Raw genomic sequence first — 9,986 nt, 5'->3', positions numbered from 1 at the left:
GGGTAAAATTGCATGATTTTCAACTTGTTGCCATACCCCCTAAAGGTTTCTTTTTAGTTGGATGAAGAATCTCTTGCTGGTGGAGTAATACTTTGTTCTACCGGTGAAGGAATAGTCTCATCAACATTTTTATCTCTCTTTTTAATCTACTATTTTGAAAATTATTTCTTTACCTCGTCTACCTTCTCTTTACCTTTCAAACTGGGTCCTTTATTATTTGCGAGTGATGTGTTACTTCTACAAAATTTTGCAATATGTCCAATCTTGTTACAAGCATAACAGGTCACATTGTTCTTCTGAATAGCCTTTCCATATCCTATGTTGGTATATGTTCTGCATTGATTAGATAAGTGTCCAAATCTTCCACAAACACAACATCTTACATTCATTCTATAGTTTTCTAAATTATGACCAATTTTGTTGCATTTGGAGAATTGACTGATGGGTGCATTAATGTTCTGATTGTTTCTAGATCTACACTGATTTTCTCTATGACCATACTTGTTACAGTTAAAGAATTTCCAATTAAATTGGTAAGCATTAGGTTGTCTTACCAGTTTACTGTGATCATAATTGTTTGCAATACCAGAGCTTTCACCAACTTCAAAACCAAGTCCATTAGTATCTCCATTAGGTCTTCTGACTTTTCAGTATAACATCAAGTTCTTTTGAACTTTTCTTGAATTTCTCTTTGTGTTGATTTGCAGTAGCCAACTCATTTTCCAAAATTCCCTTGTCTCATAAGTTCACTTTTATCATTTTGTATGTGCATCAGATCTGTCTTCAACATTTTATTTCCATGACTAAGTCTTACATTTTCATTTCCAGCATCATTGAGTCTCCTAGTCAAGTCATCTTCATTCTTCTTTCTATCTTCAATGTCTTTACAAAACCTCATAGTCATATCTTGCATTTCATTCCTCATAGCATTGTTTTCTTGCCTCAACTTGTTCACAAGATCATTAAGAGTTTCCTTTTCATCATCATCACTCTGCATCTTCTGATGAAGTTCTCTTCTTTTATTTATAGCAATAGTGAGATTCTCCTGAAGTCCTTGAATGAATTCCTATGCAGTCCTTAGATCGTCTTCAAGTTTGATATTCTTCAACTTTTCTGCATCAAAGTCTGCAAGAGCTGATTCCAATTGCTTTCTCAAGTTTTCCATCTATACCGGTGTCAGAATCTTCCTCAAGTTGTTAGGCTTTTGAAAATAGAGGACCGAGCTCTAATACCAATTTTTAGGATTGATGATAGTCCCAAAGATACTGAGAGGGGGGGGGGGGGGGGAATCAGTACCTAACCGGTTAATAGAATTCCTAATCTTATTAAGTATTTTGCATTCCAAAACAATGTATCGGTAAACAAGAATTAATTCAGTAAATATGAACAATAAAGCCAACATAGAAATCACACCATAACACAATATTTTTGGGGAGGAAACCTAGTGTGGGAAAAACCTCAGTGGGATTTGTGACCCACAATATTCACTCACTAGCCAATAAATGGATATTACTTACAATGAGGTGCCTGCACATGTAGGAAGGCCAACTGCCTAGAGCTCACTGCTCAAATACAAAAGGAAGTCTCACTGACTTACAAAATGGATTATGAGAATCCAATATAATGTACTGCTACAAAACAACATCTTCTATGCCAGGTTCAGTACTGGTTTAAGCTCATACAATAACCATAAACCCTATACAAAATCTACCTTAATATTCGCTCATCATATTCATCCTATCCATGTCCTTATCTCTAAATGATTTACAAGATCTCATACTTATATGAGTCTTATTACAATATGCCATGTCGACTTACAAAAAGATATTACAATTAAATACAAAATACAAAATATTGTTCCTGTCGGCTGGGATGCTGGTGAACATTGTTGTCGCTGCTGGTGAAGTGTTTGTCAGTGCCGATGCATGTGCTTGCCGGTGATTTACCAAATGAATACCTTAAGGTCCACAAGGTTTCCATCAATGACAACACCTTCAATCACCTTCAATTCTCATTGGAGTGTGCAATGCCAACAAAAATAACAACACAAATCAAGGACCTAATCCAAATTCTAGGGGTAACACCAACAACTTTCCAAATAAACGCATTTACACACCATTGGGACAATCATTAGAATCAGCATTCTGAGAACTCATGGCAAACATAATTATCTCATTACCAACTATAAACAACTTTGAACCCTAGGTCAAACCACCTTGGTGGAATGACTCACACTTTTGTGATTTTCATCGAAATAAAGGATATCAAACAAATGATTGCATGAGGCTTAAAAACATTGTTCAAGACATGATTGATAGAGGTGATTTAACGATCGATCATGGAGCTTCATCATGAAATGATACACGAGGGGCTCGTATCAACCACATATACAACAACACCATCAATCATATATCAATAGATGACAATCAAGTAAATGTCATTACAATCAAGGACAAACGCAAACATGAATTGATAAATGTAACCACCAGAGCTCAAAAATATGTTTTGAAAGGGCATACATCAGCAGCAACCACTATCCCCAAGACTCAATATGATCTAGTAAGTTAGCTACGTAGAACTCCTGCTAAAATATCCATACTTGAGTTATTAAAATTTTCACCAAAACATAAAGACATCTTGGAACATGCACTATTGGAAACAAATGTACCTCAAGATCTGGATATTGACAAATTTCAAGCCATGGTAGCTCACATGACAGGGCCTCATAATCTCACTTTTTATGAGCATGATAATATCTCATTGAGCCATCCACACAATACTCCCCTACACATTGAAGTCTTGGTCTACAATCATTGAGTTAAAAGAGTAATAGATGGAGGAACTGGACTCAATATCTGTACCTTAAAACTTATCCATGCATTAGGCTTCTCGGAGTAGTCTATTGATCCATGCAAAAAGATCACTATCAAAGCATATCATGATGAAGAAAGATCATCCAAGGGAACCATGACACTACCAATTCAAGTGGGATCAATACAAAGGGACACTATGTGCCAAGTCTTAGACATAGACCTCACATATAATATTTTATTGGGTCGACCTTGGATACATGAAATGCAAGCAGTACCCTCAACTTACCACCAGTGTGTTAAATTCCATTACAATGGGCAGGAGATTTCTATATCAGCAGATAATAACCCTTTTCAACATTGTAATGCTATGGGGGCAGCCCAAGATAGCTTGGTTCCACATAACAGGGAAAAACAAACTTCCTCAGATCCAGATCATTAGCAAGAAAAAGCTCAAATCTTTATCCATGGATTTCAAACAAAAGATGAAAATCAAAGAGAAAGGCATGGGAGAATATGCTTTAAAACCTATGTGTCTAGCCACCTTACCATCATCACCTAAATCTCATGGGACACCTTCTGCATTAACACATCAAGCAACACAACCAATCACCAAGTTTGATGGCAAATTTATCCAATTAGGCACACTAGCACATGAATTAGATGAGAAGGACATCCTTAGTTGGCTATACAAGGATGAGGAAGAAGTCAAAGTTGCTACTATGGAAATAGCTATACCAACATAACTATATGGGAAAGGCTACCCGATCATGCAACGAATGGGGTACAATGGCAAAGGACCTATCAACAAACATCAAGAAGGCATCACAGAACCATTGGATCCTCCTTCACAGTTTTCTAGAGACAAAACATGATTGAGCTATGGACAACTTTACCCCCAAAGAAGAAACCAAATAAATATCAAAAACCTCAATGGAAAGCAAAAAAGAAGTACAAGGAGGACTCATGGCAGGAGGCACTACACGAATCAACAGAAATAATACAAAAGGAACATGAACACCAAGAAAAAGAGAAATAAGAAGAGGAGATGGTCATTCAAAGAGAAGAAGCATCTTATGCAGAAGTACATCACATTCAGGAACCTATTCCAAACAAGGAAGAATCACCCCCTGAAAACATCACTACTCCCTAAGGAGAAACAGTATATGAACAAATGCAAAAAGTACAAACAGGATCTGGTATGGAATCAGAGAAAACTATCAGACTGGTATCAATCATCAAAGATCTCTTTTCACCTTACAACACCCCTGTCAGCAGCACTGAAAAACTCTGGGACAATACTTCTGAGACTAATTCTAATGACTATGAATGGGGCAGTTGTTCAAATTTTATTGAAGATATTCCTGAAAATGCTAGTCATACACCCCTATCTCAAGAAGGACAAGGTACAAAGTTTAGACTACATGAATTTGGTCCACAAAATATCTATGAAGCCAAAGAAAATGAGCAGCGGCATTACGAGCAAGTCTACATTGAAGATGATACCATCGAGGAACTCACCAATATCATTAACTCATTAAATATCCCAACCAACCTTAACGATACCACTATCATGACACTCACTGTAGCCAAACTTGATCCACCCAATGACTCTTTACCACTTGTCTTTCCTGATCTCATAGACTGGGATGAACCTGAAAACCATGACACCTATTTTCCTAGATGATGAATCCATTATCCATTACCTATGTACTGTCAACCCAGAAACAAACTCTACCAGTAAAAAAAGTAATGACATCTGCAACCAGGGGAGTGCCAAGTCTCTCAGTCACAAAAATGAAAGAAATAAAGGATCTACTGCTGACAACTAGTCAATGGCAGCACTAGATCACAAAAAAGTAAAAATAAAGGACACATCTGAGGGTGAAAACTTTTTTAAGTCACCTAAGGATGGGAGACTTGACACTCTTCCTGAACCTATCATGAGCGATCTCCTATATTGATTGAGCCCACTCAATCCATCAACATTAGTACAAAAGAAACAGCAAAAAACATACACCTAGCAGAATCTCTAGCAGATGCAAAAAAGACAGAGGTTATCAAATTATTCAAAGAGAAGCAAATCAATTTTACTTGGTCCTATGCAGATATGCCCGAGATTGATCCACACTTAATCATGCATCACTTATCTATTTCTTTAGGAGCTAAGCCAGTCAAGCAGAAGTTGAGAAAGATGAATCCACATGTAGCATTAATGGTCAAAGTTGAACTAAAGAAACTATTAGACATCGAATTTATTTGACCTACCTACTATGTTGAATGGATTTCAAACATTGTACCAGTTTCAAAACTAGACGGAAGCATCAGGATATGTACAAATTTTAGGGATGTTAACAAAGCCTGTCCAAAGGATGACTTTCCTTTGCCTAGCATCGACATAATTGTAGATTTCACAGCAGACCATGCAATGTTATCATTGATGGATGGTTTTTCTAGCTGTAATCAAACCAAGATAGCTCCAGAGGATCAAGATAAAACAATGTTCACCTATCCTTGGGGAACATATTATTGGAATGTCATGCCTTTTAGCTTAAAGAATGTTGGGGCAACTTATCAATGAGCAATGACAACAATCTTTTATGATATGATGTATACCTTCACGGAAGACTATGTGGATGATTTACTAGCTAAATCATTTGCCCGAGCAGAACATTTGGACATACTAGAGAAATTTTTTGAAAGATTGGAGAAATTCCAAGTTAGGCTCAACCCTAATAAGTGTGTCTTTGAGGTAACATCAGACAAATTATTAGGCTATATTGTGTCAGCAAAAGGCATTGAAGTAGATCCAGCAAAGGTACAACCCATTATGGAAATGCCACCTCCCAAGAACATTAGCCAATTCAAATCTCTACAAGGATGGCTCTAGTCAATCAGGTGATTCATCACCCAACTAGCAGATAAAAGTCTACCATTCAATCATTTTCTACACAAGAATGTACCATTCAGATGGGAAGCCAAATGTGCAAAATCATTCTATCAAATCAAGCAATATCTAATAAACCCACCAGTTCTGGTACCACCAATAGCAGGAAATCCACTTATTCTCTACCTATCAACAACAGACATATCATTGGGGGCACTATTAGCACAAGAATATCAAGAAGGCAAGGAACGAGCTATCTATTACATCAATAGAACCTTAAATGGATATGATTTCAATTACACATTCATTGAGAAAGCTTGCTTAACTGTAGTCTTCGCTTCTCATAAGTTTCGACATTACATGCTAGCTCACACAATCAAGCTAATAGCCAAAATTGATCCTCTCAAGTATTTACTCAGCAAAGCAACTATCACAGGTAGACTAGCTAAATGGGTCATCATTCTCAGTGAATTTGATATCCACTACATAGAGTGTCGAGCTATCAAAGGACAGGTAATTGTAGATCAATTAGCTGATGCACCACTACCAGATAAACAACCAATGGAGATCAAATTTTGAGATAAGGATGTCCTTACTATTACAACCAAGCAATGGACCCTATACTTTGATGGTTCCTACACTCAATAGGGCTTAGGTGTCGACATCTTGTTCGTCACTCCTGAAGGACACACCATACCAAGATTATATAGACTCATGTTTCCATGCACAAATAACATTGTTGAATATGAGGAACTAGTTATAGGAATTAAAATAGTCATGGAATGGAGAATCACAGAATTGAAAATCTATGGAGATTCCCAACCAGTCATAAATCAAATCAACAATGACTATCAGACAAAAGATGACAAGCTACTGCCATACAAAAGAATGGTGGATGATTTCAAATAGTATTTTGTACACATCACCTTTGAACAAATACCAAGGTTGGATAAAAGAGTAGCCGATGCAATGGCTACTATCACTTCACTCTTACAAATTCCAGAACAATAGAGTCGTTATGAGTTTTTAGTAGAGCAACTGTTTTCCCCAGCTTATGACAATTCTGCATCCCATGTTATCTATGCCTTAACTAGTTCAGAATCTCCATTATATGGAATAATATATGAGTATCTCAAAACAAATACCCTACCCATTGACCTATCTCAAAATCAAAAACACAATTTTATCCGGCAAGCCGCCTGTTATACTCTAACTGCTAATACTCTTTACCGTCGAGGTCTAGATGGTACGCTTCTTCGTTGCCTTGATCATAATGAATTTGACTCTGCTTTACAAGAGCTTCATGAAGGTGTCTATGGCACACAATCAAGTGGTCCTACTCTTGCTAAAAAACTTGTAAGAATGGGATATTACTGGCCGACAATGGAAAAAGACTCTTATCATTATGCAAAGAAATGTCCTAAATGCCAAATCCATGACAATCTTATACATGCACCAACATAGGAATTGTAGCCATTTGCAACATCTTGGCATTTCTGTCAGTGGGGAATGGACTTAGTAGGAAAAATACACCCTTCATCTTCAAATGGACACAAGTTCATTATCACTACAATAGAATATTTCATAAAATGGATCAAAGTAGTACCCATGACCACAGTAAATAGAAAACAAATTGTCTCTTTTATTCTTAATTATCTGATCTGCAGATTCGGCATTCCCAGTTCCATCATCATAGATAATGGACGTCCCTTCAAAAACCAGAATGTGTGATAACTATGTGAATGATAGAAAATCTAACATCGTTTCTCTACACCTTACTACCCACAGGGGAATGGTCAAGTAGAGGCATCAAATAAAACAATATTGAAAATCCTCAAGAAGACAGTCAATGATGCAAGAAAGGATTGGCATGTGCAAATCAATCTGACACTTTGGGAATACAAGACTAGCATCCAGACACCTAAAAGAGCTATGCCATATTCATTGGTATATGGATCAGAAGCAATTTTACCTCTTGAGGTAGAAATTCCCTCACTCAGATTATCTTTGAAAGGCCTCATTCCGGATGAGGAGTATCGAGTAAACAGACTACAAGAGCTAGAACTTCTAGATGAAAAGAGACAGCATGCCTATAATCACCTCAAATCATACCAGCAACGCATGTACAAAAGCTACAACCACAAAGTCATCCCTAGGAATTTTAAAGTCGGTGATCTCGTACTCAAAGAAAATCCTAGAAATCAACAAGATCGAGAAAAGAAGGGGAAGTTTGAACCTAGCTAGTTGGGTTCCTATGTCATCATCTTAGCCTATGGATCAGGCGCCTATCAGCTAACAACTTTAGGAGGCGATGTGCTCAATGAACCAACCAACAACATCCATCTGAAGAAATACTATACTTGAGTAGTCTAATGCACGGAAAAAGTGAAAAAAAGAATTAAAAAAATACAAAATCAAAAAAAATCAAAAACAACAAAAAGGTGTAATAAAAACAAATGGTGAAAACTTGGCAACATGCACTACTTGCGAGAGAATAGCTCCTCTATCTATCTTTTCTCCTAACTTTTGTATCCAAAATTAAACACCACTGGCCATCACCCAACACTTTATCAAAATAACATCATCCAGGACATACTTAACATAGTCACTGTCCATGCTTATCTGAATATCAGTTCATCATATCCTGCCATGGCTTGGTAATCACTGTACATATCCACATTGATCAGTAAATCTAGCTAGGGGAAACATTCATCTAAATTTCATCATGTCAGCAAAACAAGAATCACAGCATGCCAAGAAAATCTTGTCAAGCAAAACTCCAGCAATCAAGAGAACAAAACATTGATCCACTTAAACAACTTCACAACACGTGCTGGATGATTTTCTGAAGTATAAAATGTTTACATCTTGCATGAAGTTTTGACTATCTTTGCACTTGAACTCTTTTGAACTATTGGATCCCCTCAATTTTCTCAACAAAGCATCGTGCTAGAGAAAGTGATTGGGACTCCAATATTTTTTAGTTTTTTGCCTGTGAAGCGATCACTTGTACTGTGTAAATACTTGTCTCAAGACGTGATTCAAAGCATATCATTGAAGACATTGTTCCACTTTGCACATACAAATGGTTTAATCTTGTCTATTTTTATGTAAGCAACACTCAGGTCATCTTGGTTCAATTATACCTTGATGCTTGTGCCATCTTGCAATATCAAAATTCATGTAAATTTTTCTCAGGTCATTATGGTTCAATTATACCATTATGCTTGTATAAATTTTCAACATATCAAAACAGCTCAATGATGATAAACACAAAGGAAGCAACAACATGTGACTATACAGGAATGAAAAACAAAAGAATGAGGATGATCAATTAGTTGCATATCATTTTACAACTAGTTGCATATCATTATCATACATCTCATTTTCAAGATAGATCTCACAACATATCATTATCATTCATCTCATTTTCAAGATACATCTCACAAATCATATCATTGCATCATGAATCATCCAATCATATCAATCAATGTCCAATCAAAGTCATTTATCTAAGCATTGCATCATCATCATAGAACCATTTATCTAAGCATAAATCATCATCCATAAAACACATCACATTTGGATCAAACAAATCGGTGTCGTATATATATATATATAACACTAGTCAAAAGTACAAAAGATGTCATGTTTGTCCAAATACAACACAATGATCAAAATACAAAGGAGGCAAGTCTCTTAGGTATGACTATCTCCTGAGGCTGATGGTCTCACAGTCGATGTCCCGGCACTTGGATCTCCAAGCGGATCATGACAAGGCAGCCCGGTCACAATTCTACTTTTTGTCCTAGATTGAGTCCGCATGGATCAAATGGATCTCACCGCAACATAACTAGGAGCTCTGTGATCTCTAGGAACCACCTCCTTGTATAAGCATTTATAGTACTCAGCCTCCTTGGATACATACTGCATCTCTCTCAATGTGTCTCTTACAAAACCACCTGCCACCACTCTCTCCAGGTTATTTTCTTGAGCCTCTGCTCGACCTAAGTGCTCTAACATTATATCCCACTCTGCAGTAATCTATGTAATCTGACACTGCTAGGCTAGTAATTGTGTCTGTAACTGTTGCATTGACAACTGTAAGGACCTAATTTGTGCATCCTCTCGATGGGTGGGTATCCGAATCTGGAGGGGTACCTATGTCATGGTACCCCCTACCCCTATCCATGTCCTTGTCCTCGGCGCTGGTGGTGGTAACACATCTGATCTCCTCCTTTGGGTCAGCCGCCTGAACTCATCCATCCCACCCACATCTTCTATAACCT

The sequence above is a fragment of the Cryptomeria japonica genome, chromosome 1, assembly GCF_030272615.1.
Source record: "Cryptomeria japonica chromosome 1, Sugi_1.0, whole genome shotgun sequence".
NCBI classification, from domain to species: Eukaryota; Viridiplantae; Streptophyta; class Pinopsida; order Cupressales; family Cupressaceae; genus Cryptomeria; species Cryptomeria japonica.
Note: the sequence above shows the minus strand (reverse complement) of the source record.